The sequence below is a fragment of the Prionailurus bengalensis genome, chromosome C2, assembly GCF_016509475.1.
Source record: "Prionailurus bengalensis isolate Pbe53 chromosome C2, Fcat_Pben_1.1_paternal_pri, whole genome shotgun sequence".
Classification (NCBI taxonomy): domain Eukaryota; kingdom Metazoa; phylum Chordata; class Mammalia; order Carnivora; family Felidae; genus Prionailurus; species Prionailurus bengalensis.
The window spans coordinates 79,712,291-79,727,332 of record NC_057350.1 but is presented as its reverse complement, the minus strand read 5'-3'; the positions used below and the strand labels follow the sequence as shown (position 1 = coordinate 79,727,332).

At 40.6% G+C, this 15,042-nt stretch overlaps 1 protein-coding gene across 9 annotated transcripts in view; it reads left to right on the top strand.

The window, feature by feature from the left end:
* Positions 1–15,042, top strand: part of LOC122491615 (LIM domain containing preferred translocation partner in lipoma) — a 679,043-nt gene that overhangs the window by 472,391 nt on the left and 191,610 nt on the right. The gene's annotated exons all lie outside the window — the stretch shown is intronic.

The following is a 15,042-nucleotide window of genomic DNA, read 5'->3' as shown; positions in this document are numbered from 1 at the left end:
GTCACTGCTTAAAACTGAGGCAGGTAGGGTGACTGTTACCCTTGGCGTGTGTGCACATGACAAATATTAACCCATAGATTCAGAACACAATGCTGGGACAGTTTTCTGATGCGATAAGAAAAGCTATCATGGGTGGAAAAAAGCAAAATATTGTCCTTCGTAGCTTCTGGGTGGTTTTTCCAAAACTGTAATTTGGACAAATGGTTTTGTAAGGTGTTGTAATGGAACTGGCTGTAGAATTTATACCGTTAAATGTTACCTGCTATGCGCACTAAATCCATTACAAGCCACGGGTTGCCACATGCCGTGCTCAGACAGAGTGGCAGGGAGCGCGGATCAGCAGCGATTTGTTTTCAGGTACCAGCTTGCCTGTGAGCCTTTTCAGACCCTACAGCTACAAGTGAATGTACCCTCTCTGAATTCCTATGGCCCTTAATCATGCACCTTTAATGGAAGTTCTAATCTTCTGCTTCATATTTAAATTATTTGTATGTCTTAGCACCCTTTATAGATGTAAAGCTCTGTGAACATGCATTTTTTACTAACTCATTTTGGTATGCTGCTAAGTGCATAAAACCTGGAAGGCGTCCCATAACCTTGTTGGAATTAATGAACAAACAACTTCACACAAGGTGTTTCAAGTTGACCTGTTTCTTTGACTATCAAAAGACTTCTGCTTTTATTAAAACAACTGAAGTTTAAATTCTGTGTCTTCCAACGCTTTCATGTACTCAGTGGCTTCATCAAAACAATTTTTAAAATTTTACTTAGACTTGCCATCTGAGAAAGAGAGAGAGGAGAGAGAATGTGTGTGTAGATGTGTGTGAAAGATCCCATTGACACATCAGTTCAGTCCTCTAGTTATGTGAAACAACAAAAACATTTACATAATTTTGAGACTGTCCATATCTTCTGCTTAGTGTTCTGTGTTAGTGATCTTTTTGATCAAAGATTGATTTTTCACGTGAAGGGTATATTAGGGTTTTCGAGAGAAAGAGAATGAATGGAATACGTGTGTGTGTGTATATGTATATGTATACATATATGTATACATGTGTGTGTATGTGTGTGTGTATATACATATATATATATATATATATATGTATATATATATATCCAGATTTATCATAGGAATTGGCTCAAGCAGTTATGGAGGCTGAGAAGTCCCACAATCTGCCATCTGCAAGCCGGAGACCCAGTAAAGCTAGCTGGTAGTATAATTCAGTCAGATTCCAGAGGCTTGACATTCAAGGTAGAGGGTGGGGGTGGTTGGTGGGGAGGGCACTGGAGTTGTGAATCCAGGTCTGAAGGCCTGAGAACCAGAAGCACTGATGCCAGAGGGCGGAAGATAGAAGTTGCAGCTCTTGCAGAGAGCAGATTCACCCTCCCTCCACATTTTTGTTTCCATTCAAGCCCTCAATGGATTGGATGATGCCCATCCACACTGGTGAAAGCAGATCTCCTTTACTCTGTCTCCTGATTGAAATGCTAATGTCCTCTGGAGACACCTTCACAGACACACCCCAAAACAGAATTTTAGCAGCTGTCTGGGCATCCCTTAGCCCAGTCAAATTGACACATAGAATTAAATGTCACGGTAGCTGTAGAAGTATTACCAGGGATCAAGATTACAGAAAACTGGAGAGTTAATTAAGGTATAGTGCACTGTTTTTCAACTTGGGCTATTCCCAATTAGGGCAAGACACTCCCTCATCTTTTGGCAATGTTCAGTGCCTGGCAGGACATTAGCATGCCCAATCTTTACCCACTAAATTCCAGTGGCACCTCACCACACACACGCCCATTGTTATAACCAAAAACACCCCCCTGTGCACAAAGCCCCCTGAAGGGATGCCTCTCACCTCCACATCTTTTGCAAACCACTGTTTAGATTGGTGGTGCACTAAGCCTGTGTGTGGTAAGGGTTGCCTGAGGATCCTGTGCTATTTTTCTCTTTCCTCTGTCCCCTCTCAAGTTCAGTGCTGCTATATGCCCCATTTGACCTGTAGAACTTACCATTTCAGTGACATTGAATATGCCTAATATTGTGGTAAAAGGTATGTGCTCCTTTTCTGTGCTAAAAATTGGTAATTTCTAGAAAATGTAAAATTTGCAGATCGCCTAAAGGGTAGGATTTTAGGACACAGGAAAGAAGGGTTCTGGTAAAACACTTTATTCCATCATAGTTTCTATAATTTGTGTTTGAGTAGTTAGTGTCTTATTAGAAAATTGTAATTTCCTCTCTAAACATAGCTAGCATATTATTTTGTTTCTAAATACATTTTTAAAAATACATGTCTTGAGGCCAACGTGCCTTTTCCTTTGTAACATGGATCAATTTTGTTGAAGAAGTAAATGGGAATTACAAAGTTTGCATTTAGTACATAGTTTTATCTTAGCCTCTGCCTTATTTGGCAGGATCTGACCCATCCTATAATTCTACAATTAGTGTCTTAGCAGAAATGCAGTCATTTATATTTACCCCTCTACGACTTTACCATTCGTATTTATCTATCCAGTCGTTCAATCCCAGAATGTCAATTTTGCCAGACACTATCGAGTGCTGGCCAATTCATTCGTAAGTGGATGAATAAGATAAGTGCCCTGACTCCAGAAGCTTAGAAATTAAGCATCATAGTGTTAGTAACATTTCTGTAGTGTTAATACATATTTCTGTAGTGGTGTTTTATAACTGACAAAGCAAAATCACATACTTCTTTTGTATCCAGGAGACCCGAGAACACATTTTTATCATTTATTCACTTATGTCTTGACCGCTTTTTGATGCAGTGAGTCTCCGAAGTGTTTTATTATCAACCCATCCTTACAGGTGGGGAACTTGAAAGGTCAGAAAGATTCACAGCCTTGTCTGTGATCAAATGATTTGACCTATATACCTTTCAACTTACACGCTTCATCAGAGCAATATGGCTTTCGTAGAAAGAATAGGGAACTGTAAGTCAGGATGAGATCCTGCTTCAGGCACTCTCTGGATATGCAAACTTAGGTAAGGTGCTTAATTCTTAATACAGCTTTTTGTTATTTGGGAAGGAGGGCATACCTCACAGATCTCTTTAGAACAACGATTTTTCAGTAGGGAAGAGGCACATGTTTGAATGGCCTATGATTTATTCTACAGTCATTGAAAAAATATTTTTGAGTGCCTACTATCTATGTATCAGTCACACTTTTAGACACTAGAGATACAGTATTGAACATGATAATCTAATCTACCTGCCTTCTGGGCACTTACATTCTGACTGTATTATGTTGCGGCCCCAGATTTTTGAAGGAAATAATACCTAATACCTTGCCAAAATTCTAAGTCTTCACTCTCCTCTCTTCCACCCCACCCACCCAATTTGAGACGTCTTTAAAGGAAGCCACTGTTTATCATGTCTGTGTGTTATCTCCCTCAGGTATTCCTGCCCTGTGAAAGTATTGGTAAAAGTTATCGTCTCAAGGTTTACTTAAGATTTTGCTTCATGTACGTTATTTGTGAATGAACAAAATGAAAATTTTGTTCTGATTACAGAAGATGGGTTTAAAATCCATAAAAATCTCTTAAAATTGAAACTGAAGGTCAGCAAAACCGTTGCCTTCATTTTATCATACAGTGAATGAGGCTGGGGCACAAGAAGGGCAGGGTGTGAACCTTAAATGTTGTGGTAGGTGCTTTATTTGCAATGGACACCTCCCACCCCAACAACCCTGCACAGTAGGTATTGGTAACCACATCTTCGGTATATGGAAACTGAGGCTCAGAGATGCTATGGAGCCAATTAGTAGGCAAGCCGAAATTCAATCTTAGGGCTCCAGCCACCATCCAGGGCTTCATGTGTTTTCCTTTGGGACGCACACCATCTGTGACCTGTTGACAGAGACCGAGTTAGTCCACTGTCTTAAGTTGGGAAGTTTTCACAGCTGTTTTCTTCTCTGCGTTCTTAATGTCAATTTAAAACACACACAAGGATGTGAAAAGAGAGTTTCTGAGAAATTCGTGCAGCTCCTATTTCAAAGAAAAGATAGACTTCTCTCGATAAAGCCTTGATGGTGGCAAATTTAGACAAGAATGGAAAGCAAAACAGCCTACTCAAGGTTAGACAGTGACTCGAGTCATTCCATGTACTTAAAACAATATTTAGGATGACCCTATGTAAACTCACATTATCACTTAAAAGCCAGTATAAAAATACTACCCATCTGCTGTGCTAGCGCTGATGCTGCTTTGCCACATTCCTCTGACAAGCTGTTACCTCAGTATAGAGAGAGAGTATACATTTTGGAATCCGGAGTTTTGAGTTTGAAAAAAAAAATGGTATCTGGTACATATGGACTAGATTCTGTTCTTCCAAATGTAGATTTGTAACCTCATTTATTCTTAAAGATGATGTGTTAAATTAGTTTTTTTTTTTTTGCTATTTCCTCTTTTTTTTTTTGACTCTGAAGATGGAAATGGAAACTCTTATAATTTTATGCCTGTGACATGAACAATGTACAATGGGAAGTCATTTGGTTCACACCCGCCATGTGATGCGCAGAGTGGGTGTTGGGAGGTGTTTGTAGCAAACACCATGTCTAAGTTCTGAGCTGCTCTCCCTGGCGTGGTTGTTCTGCGAATGGCGTAACTACTCAGGTACGAAAGATGTGCTAGATGACTGAGGAAGTGCAGTGTGTGGTCACTTCCCAACAAGCAATTGTAAGTGCTGAACGGCTCTTAATTCCAGAATTACCAGCGGCATTGGAACAGTCAGGATGAAATCAGCTTCCTTAAATGGGTATATAAGCATGAGAAACAAGACTGGAAGTTAGATCCTTGGGGCTCATACTTCTCTCTCTGAGGCATGAGTCTGTGGATAAAGCCTTTAGCAAGGATCACAGTCTGACCCAGAGGTGCAAGATTGCCTAGTGATTTGCTGTTTTTCCAGGAGACACTTACTTCCACTTTTTGTGCCAATTCCCAAGAAATACCTGAAAGTAAAAAATGATAGGAGCACCCATGTGATCTTCCTTGATGTTTATTGTTAATACTTCCTCCAAGATTTTTCTGGGAATTCTTTTTGATGAATACGACTTGCTACATTGCTCAAAAACTCTGGCATTTCATTCATTCCTTCACTCTACAAATACTTACCGATGATCGTTCTTTGTAAGACCTTGGGCTAGGAGCTCTACCAAATACGAACAAGAGCCCAGCAGAATTTAAAAGTGGTATAGAGGCCAGTAGAGAAAGAGTGCGTGGAGCTGTAATTTTAGGGAAACTGAGAAGGGGAAGTAGGGAACCTTTTGATAATGGACAGTAGGAGTGAGATTGTGATACAGAAGAGGCCATTTCAAATTCCATGTCGGCCCTGAGGTGATAGAAGAATCTTATCTGCTCACAGCATGCAACATGAGAAGTCAGATTATTGAAGTTAAAAGACATACCCTAAATCCTCCAGTCCAAGCTTCTTGTTTACAGATGAGAGAAGCAAGAGTCTGCACAAGGAAGAGATTTGCCAAAGGTCACGTAGATGTTTAATATTATTTAATACAAAACCCAGAATGAGAGCCTAGGTTTGTCATCATTCAAGGCAGAGGCTTTCCACTCTTTTAGTTTTGTATTTGTCTCCACAGTTACCCAAGGCTACTTCAGGCCAGCCATTGGGGTTTGAACCAATTCCAGATGAGGCCATTTTTAAGACAGGGATCTCCTGTTGAACTAAACTCACCTCCATGTTGGCACACATATTACTTCCTCTCCCCCTTTATAATTTTGCTATTGGATTTAACCCATGTGGTTGGTGCTAAGGTTTTGACCACAAACATATTTGAAAATTATTCTTGTTTTTGGATCTAGCCTCCAAAGTGGATAGGGTTGGGTACAGGAAGCAAGAGGAAATCAAGAGATTCTGAACTGTCACATTTCATGGCCACAGGCTTTTTATTTTGCCCAGTACCATTATTAATGCTGCCCCGTGGCCATCCTAAGCTCTTCCATAATTGTCTTTCATTACCTTTCTGGCCCTTGCTCCCACTGTTGCCACTTGTTAGTTACATGTTTCTAACCTAATTGATGAATTTCAGCAACCCTCCCCCAACCCTGACATATTCCACCTAAGTTGCCTTTTTCCACCTATTTGTTCATGCAGTTTAGCTCCTCTTGGATTGCTCTCTCCGCCTTTTAAAATCCATCCAGTTTTTAAGTCGCAGATCGAGTACCTCCCAGTTTAAAACGGCTCTGCCTCTTTTATGGCATTTGTGGAAGTCTGCCTTGGATTATAGTTATTGTACTGACATTGCATATTGAAAGCTTAAAAAGAGAAATAGTTTGTATTCACAGTGACCGCCCCTCTAGGACATAGCATTGCCTCTTCCACTTAATAAATATATGAGGAATAGATTATTTTCACATAATATCCCTTATATCCCTAAAAATTTCACTTGACTCCCTTTGCAGTCAAGTTAAAAACTATGAGAGTTGACATCTAGCTGTGTTGGCAGACCTGTCAGCATTTTCTTCAGTTTATCACATTTCAATATTTACATTATTAAAATTGAAAAAAAAAAGCCACCAGCCATTTTCTCTACAAAAAGCACAAACCAATTGATCAATGGCTCCCCCCTTCCCCTCACAACAGCAATATGAAGCAATATCTTCACGTGATAAAAGGAGACATTTTTTTGGTTAATATTAATAGTTGTCCCATTGCTCCCGCCATAAATTCCTGAATTCTAAGAATGTGGCCCAGATCCTCTCTTCAAACTTCAGTAACAATGGGGTGATAGAGGTCAGGGAGCACTGATCAGTGTTAAATCTTGCAGCTTCTTCATTCGAACGGCTCGATCTAACAATAGAAGTAAATTGATGTGATCCAAAAATATGAATTTCATGCCACCTGAAATGAAAATTGGTCAAGAGGGCCACTGAGGTTCCATGTATCATAAGGGTTCCTTGTAGCGGAGTAAGGATTTGGGGTTGATGTCATTGTTAGTAAGTTCCTAGCCTTCTCCTTCTAGGTGATAACTAGCATTATGGATCTCAGTGGCTATCTGATCCCAACCTCTTTGAGAGATGATGCCCTTGATCTCCCAGCCTCTTAGAGCTTTTGTAATCTTTGGTCTATTCATAGGCAAGCCTGCATTTCCATTTTGGACTTTTTAAGCACAGTACCACAGGGCCTCACACACAGTTGTCATTCGGTATGGCTTGAATGAATGAATGTCCTCAAAGTCCGGAGTTTGATTTAGTTCGTTGGCTAAATGACAGGTGTTGCTGCACCCCCCACCTTTCGTGTGCCTTCTTCCGTCCCTCAAACACCTGCTCCAGAACCCACTGAGCTCCTGCAATGTGGTAGGCATTATCCTCGTTGCCGAGATGCTCACCCTGGCAGTGAACAAAATAAATCCTCCTCTCATGGAGGTGAAATCACAGAGGATATAGAACAGTTAATAATAATAGTAGGGGGCGCCTGGGTGGCTCATTTGGTTAAGCGTCCAGCTCTAGATTTCAGCTGAGGTCATGATCTCACGGTTCCTGAGTTTGAGCCCCACACTGGGCTGTGTGCTGACAGCGCAGAGCCTGCTTGGGATTCTCTCTCACTCTCTTTCTCAAAGTACATATATACATACATACATACTTAAAAATTAATAATAATATGAGGTGCCTGGGTGGCTCAGTCTGTTGGGTGACCGACTTTGGCTTGGGTCACGATCTCACAGTTTGTGAGTTCGAGCCCCGCATCGGGCTCTGTGCTGTCAGCTCGGAGCCTGGAGCCTGCTTCTGATTCTGTGTCTCCTTCTCTCTCTGCCCCTCCCCCACTTGCGCTCTGTCTCTCTGTCTCTCAAAAATAAATAAATGTTAAAAAAAATTTTTAAATAATAATAATAGTAGTAAGCAGTGGGTTCAATGCTAATAAATAGTGGGAAGGAACATGAAGAATATGAAGATGGATTGTGCATGCAATGGGGTAAACCATAGAAGTGCTGTTGGAAGTAGATGTCATCTGAAGTGAGATTTGAATAAAGTATTGGTTGTGTAAAGGATCTGGGGAAGAGCATGCCAGGCAGAGGGAACGGAATTACCAGGATGTGGGGCATAAGCATGTTTGAAATATGCAGGGACAAGAAAGGCCAGGTGGACGGGAGTGGCAGGAGATGAGATTAGAGACTTAGCCAAGAAACAGATGCTGTCGGGTTTTACAAGGTGGGCTGAGAACGTGGAATTTATTCTGAATGAATTGAGAAGGCAGAGAATGGTTCTGAGCGGAGGCGTGACATCATCTGACTGACTGTTTAGAGGGTTGACCGGCAGGTCTGTTGAGCATAGACTATAGGGGTAAAGGCCAGAAATAGGACAGCAGTTAAGAGGCTATTGAAGCTGTTTAGGGGAGACCTGATGGTGCCTTAGACCAAGGTGGTAAGCTGAGGTGCTCAGATAGTGGATATACTTAAAAAGTTGACAGGATTTGCCAGTGGGTGGGGTGTGGAGTGGGAGAGGCAGAGGTATCAAAGATGTCACCATTTTCCACGTCATCTTATTCTGATCTTTTCCAAAGACGTTTCAGATGATGAACCATTTTACATCTACTATTGTCAATACTGAGTTTCAGAGAAACCCTGGAGTAAAATATAGCTATGGCACACAGCTATCCTATGTTAAAGCTAATGCAAGAGTCCTGTCCCTGTGCTGTGTATTTCCACATGGGCTAGTCTCACTTGTATCTTGATTCCCCACACGATAGATAGATATAGATAGATATAGATATAGATATAGATATAGATATAGATATAGATATAGATAGATACAGATATCTAGCATGTCTTTCGCATGTAGAGATACAATAAATATCTCATGAAGGGCTGAATTAATTTCAGTACTCATGCATCATCTATTTTTCAAGAGTTGCCTGATATTCGGCCCATACCAAATATGATTTTCCTTCTGAAGTGAAGATAGCCTAATTAACACTTTTATTAAGCATGTGAGTGCACATACGTGTGTGCGTGTGTTTGTGTGTGTGGAGATATGGATTTAAATAAAGGCAATGACTTCTTGAAAAGCGATCAAAAGGCAGTTACATATGTTATTTTTTTTTGGAGAAACTTCCACTAAGTCTCTGCTGTTCTTTATTTACATTTGAATGTAACTGGTGTCGCGGTGCTGGCCCATTCTCTCCTAAAAGCAGAGTCTGCTTTAGACAAATTACTGTGATAGGCCCCCGCATCCAGCAGAGGTACAGAGCCCTTCAGTCCCAGAATGTCTGTAATACCGGAGGTAGCATTTGAATGTAACATTGACTAATCATTTAACCGTAAGTGACAGGTCTGAACATTGTGCTCTTTTTGCATCATTTACTGCATTTGTGGGATATCTAATTATGAAAAAAAAAAAAAGTATTCTTCAGTGGCTCTAGCAACACTGTCACAGAAGAGTGAGAACACATTCTGTGCAAAACAGTGTTTAAATAGAAGTGCTTGAAAATCCTCCATTAATCTTCATCTTTGCATTTTGAATGCTTCCCTGCTCGCATTTTAGGTATCAAGGGACTGAATGAATCTGAACTGACTGTGCAAGAATGTAAGTAAGAATTGGGAGGAGCAGAAATGAGGAAGCTATTTGCATTCCTGGAAGGCAGAACTCAGGTTCATTAGAATCTTTCAGGGTTCTAATAAAAGAGAGTCTGTTTTCCAAATGCTGGTTATAGTCAGCTTTTTGTCTTTAATTGTTAAGGTAAACAATTTATTTTGCCTAAACTATGTTATATTTTTGAATCATCTATTGCAGAAATACACGAAAGGAGAAGTAAAAGGGCATCCATATCCCAGGGCTCACCTGTTGAGTTTGGTACGGTGTCTTCTAGGCTCTTGTTTTGTTTTACTCCATGCCACTGTTTTGATTCATTGTTGTTTTGTTGCTGTATTTGTTGCTATTGTTTAGAGATCGTTGAAAGATCCCAGTAAAAATGCTATTAGCCTTTTGTCTCCTCCTCACATTTAGTGTGCCTGCGTGGGGCGAAGCGTGGGGCGAAGCGTGATTTTACAGACACCGTTTTGTTTCTATTTGCTGTTGGCAACTGACCCCTCACCCCTGAGCTGCAAGCAGGTGCAGAATAGTTGTCTGTATCCCCCCATGCCCTTGAAGGTTTTGCACCTTCACTGCTCTTGGATCACCTGTTCCTTCCACAGAAAAGATTATTCATTATCTTCTCTGCTTTGACAGTATCTTTCAGGCTTGCTCCCTGAGCTGCTGCTAAATGAATAGCGTGTTCTCTGTTCTAAATGTCTGGGCTGTGGACAGAGAGGAACCAGAGGAACAGGGCCCATATAATATGTGAATTATTGTACACTTCATTCGTTAAAACTTCTTCCCTCTAACTTCTAAGTTCTATAGCCAAGGGTAAAGCTAAGTTCGTTTTTTTGTTTGTTTTGTTTTGTTTTGTTTTGTTTCCGTTCAGCCCTCATTTACGGAGAATCCCCAAGCTGTCTTAAGTCCCATCCAGGGTACTAATATTGGATGCAACATGGTCTGTCTGTTCTAATAGAGAAAATGAAATAACATACAAGTAACATTCCTACAAGTGATGAGTATGCCTAGGGAGGTACAAATAAAACAACCTATGGAGGTTCAGTGAGAGAAAGCTTGTTTCTAGCTAGAAGTTCATTTTGAGCTTGCTAAATTTATGAGAATGCCCTGAGGGCTTCTGTAGGCTTGGTCAGTTTATATCACCTCTTGAATGATTGAGGGCCCTACAAGTGAAAACAAAGAATCAACTCAAAGACAACTATGGAATAGTGTCAAAAGAAGATGAAGATATGTTCCATCGTGTCAATATTTGTGTCCATTATCAAAGATGTATAAAATGATTTGATAATATGCACCCTCTGTAATAAATGGAGATAGCACTTTCTCTATGATACTTTCTCATTTTAAATTTGCATCAACCAGGGGCACCTGGGTGGCTCAGTTGGTTAAGCGTTCGACTCTTGGTTTCCACACAGGTCACGATCTCACGGTTTGTGGGTTTGAGCCCCGCGTGGGGCTCTGTGTTGACAGCACAGAGCCTGCTTGGGATTCTCTCTCTCCCTCTCTCTCTGCCCCTTCCCCGCCCATGTGCAGGCACACTCACACTCTCTCTCTCAAAGGAAATGAACATTTTTTTAAATAATAAATAAATTAGCATCAACCATGTTCATAATGATTAGACTCATGTTTTATGTCTCCCTGAGGCTTTTCAAACATCATGGGGGAAAATCATTTAGCAAAATTTACTTATAGCTAAGGGCCACTTTAACCCATTGATCGCCATGATGCTATCTGAGGCTGTGGTTCTGATTCTGTGCATCTTCCTGCCCCTGATGGCATAAAGCAAGTGGACCAAGTTGCTGCTTCTCCATACCTAGGACAGGAACAGAAAACTTTGTATGCCCTGCTGTAACTGGAGGTGTGGGACTGGAGTGTTTATTGGTCAAGTGAATGAAAAGAGGCAGGTTAGAATATGGCCAAGGCCAATACCCAGTCTCCTGAGGAAAATTGGAGCCTTTGTTTTGTTTTTTGTTTTTGTTTTTGTTTTCGTTTTGCTTTGTTTTGTTTTGGTTTGTTTGTTTGTTTGTTTTTTGTAATTTTTTTTCTTTGTCTTGCCTTCAAAGCAGATTGTGTAAGATTCGGTCTCCTCAGGAGATAACTAATGAAATATACCCCTTGGGTCCTTTGCATCTCATCCCTGCATATATAGCATAGGGAAGAGCATCCCCTACCCATTAGAGCCATGGGCATTTCCTGACAAATACTGTAGCCCTCTGGAACATATCATTGAGCTCCTGGCTTACTGCATTCTTCTGAAAGCCCTTTTTATTGAATTGGCTCATTCTGAACCACTCATACATAGTGAACATTCGTATGGCACATTTGGGGACACTAAGGATACACCAGTTTACAAAAACGTAGCTGGGAAGTTTTTAACTCCTAATTTTGGCACAGAAGCATTCCCTTTGAAGCTCCTAATAATCTTTCTTCCTACCACTGTTCCGCTCATTGTTTCCTAGCTTCTTTTCTGGGAAAACTTGGGGTGAATTTTTACTATTTTATGCTTGATTTCTTTTCCTTCCCTCTTCTCACTTTTCATTTCCAGAAGAAATGGCTTGGCTTCCCTCCTTCTCCATCCTGCCTTGAATACACAGGAATGCGTGTAACACTTTAGCATAGGACAATACAATTTAGATTGGGAAGCTTTTTATTTGTAAACCTCAGTGGGTTTTGTTGACACAGTTGTGCCCAATTGCTGAATGAACTTAATCCCGTACTCTTAGTGAAGTTGGGAAAGAAAAGCTAATATGTGGTGACTACCTACTTGGCCACAGATGTTGGGCTAGGCTCCTTCTTATACAATTTCTCACGTAATCTTTATGATAATCCTGCTAAATGTGGATTACTGTTCCACTTGGAATCTGAAGCCCAGAGATATTAAACACCTTGCCTGAGGCTAGGTGGCGAAGCTGAGCTTTGAACTCTGATTTCTCTGACTTCAAAGCCAATGCTCTTTCCACCTCATGGAAAACCTTCAGAGCTTAGGGCATATTTATTGTTTCAAAATGTATAATCCCAGAGCACACATGCCTCCTTAGCCATTAGAGGTGAGTGAATGAAATAGTAGTGTTGTGTTGTGTAAAGTCATTGACAAAATGACCTTTTGGTGCCATTCTGACCGTGCACTGCTTAGAGTAATTATGACTGTAAAGCCGTTGGAGCAGTCCAGAAGTATTTCTAAGCAGTTTCTACACGCCTAAGCATTAAATTTAGTTACTTGTTGAACATAAAAGCAGAGAATAGTCTTTCCAGGTGGCAGATAAAATGATGGAAGAATTGAAATAGTGAAATAACTTCAATGTTTGGATTTATGGTGCTGGTCAGATTCATTTATAGAGACAAGGCAGTGTGTCAAGTCAGTGTTGGCTGGGGTACTCTCAGAAGGCACCACACAGGGAGTGGGGTGGGTTATGGTTAGCTCTGAACAGATTTCCTGGTCTCCACTTCTCTCATGTGGCTTCCTTCCCTGCTCAAAAAGCCAACCAAAAAAATAAGGTGAAAGGAAGGGAAGAATGGAGACAGAAAAAAGAGAGACTGTGAATAACTCAAGCAAATTGGAGAAATAGCTTCAAGTCTGTATTTCCTGGATCATGTATGTATGTTTGTGTGTGAGGGACAATACATCAAAGTAGTGTTAAGATGTGTAAGCTTACAAGTCAGTCTACCATAATTCTGGTTCTGCTTCCACCATCTAGTTATTATATAGCCTTAAGCAAATCACATAACTCTCGGGCTCCTAGTGTCCTCCTGGAATTGTAGGAATTAGGATGTGTGATCATAAAGTTTTATCTCAACTCCAGCATTTAATGATTTTAAAAGTTTTTAATGTGCTTTGATTATCACTCATTGCATTACATGGACATATATTAACTACTTTAATATGCATCAAAGGAGGTATGCTCTTTCTCTTCAAAAATGCTAAAGGCTGACCTTGTTATAGAAAACACTCTGGAATCATGCATTCAGAATACTTAATTTTGAGTTTTCCTTCTTGTATTTTAATGTCTCTGCTCTCACGGTCCTCCTCCTTCATTGGAAGCCAGTTTTAAGTTTCGATGATTAACCACCCCCTTTTTTTTAACCCCCCCCTTTTTTTATTAAAGAGAAAGAGTACCAGATGGAAGAGGTTACTCTCTAATTCAGAATTTATCTTGACAGAGACTAGATAAAAAGATAATACTAGATAAAAAGAGGAATTAGAAAAGGGAATGTATTGGAGAAAAAATAGGTAGCAGTCACCACCATATTCCGGTGGAATGCAATCCTTGAATATTTATCTAGTCCTGGAATACTCTAGATAAAATGCCATCTTCAGTTTTTTGAGAGGATACACTAAATTATTGGAATAGCTACACTTTATCCCAAGGGCAGGTTGTGCCAACTCTCATTTAAGTGTTTCATTTGCCTACCCTGTGTATCCCCACTTCTTAGGTGATTTAAGGTAGATAGAAGATAGGCTATTAGCACTGAAGTTGATTACAAGGCTGAACTTCAAGACAGGAGTAATGTATCTCAACCCCCAAACCCCCACCACATTTTCTAACTTTATCCAGGGTTTCTACTTTATCCAGGTAGAGGATTTAAAACAACAACAGGAGTATTTTCTCCATTTTCTACCTTATGCCTTTGAACTTGACAAAGGAAGAAAATATGCATTCTGTTTCAAACAGTTATGACAGTGTACATGAACACCTGAAGTTCCTTCTCACTTAGCAGATGAAAGCCCCCCTCTTACCTTTAAGACCAGTATGACCTCACAGAGGCTTCCACAGAAGGCAGAAGATTCCATGAAGGGAAACAGACTCGAAGGTGGCTCTCAATCATCCCCACCTCCTGATACCCGTGCCCTTGTATGTGGCACTCCCCTTGAATGTGGGCAAGACCTACGACTTACTTCTGACCAACAGACTAAAGCAAAGTTGATGGCATGCAGATGATTATTACATGTATCAGATAAGGTTAGACAAATTGTAGGATTGTAACACCCATCCTACAAGGATACCTTTCCCTTTGGTGGCTTTCAAGAACTAAGCTCTCATGTTGTGACCGACCACATGGAGAGGGCCATGTGGCAAGGAACTCAAGGTAGCCTGTAGCTAGTAAGAAACTAAAGCCTTCAGTCCAGCAGCCTATAGGAGCTAAAGGCTGCCAGCATCTATGTAAACTTGAAAACAAACCCTGCCCCAGTGGAACCTAAAGGTGAGACCACAACCCTGGCTGACATCTTGCTTACCGCCCGTGAGGGTCTGAGGCAGGGGACCCTGCTAAGCCATGACTGCACCCATAGCCCTCAGAAACTGAGATGATAAATGTATATTGATTTCCTCCACTAAGTTTTTATTGTCATGCAGCAACAGATAGCTAATAGAATTGTTAATTTGGAACCACCATTTTCTTTATCTTTCATTCTCTACAGAATAGTTACTAAGTGAAAGTGGCTTGTTACCCTATCCTTAAAATTGTTAAGGGTACTTTAA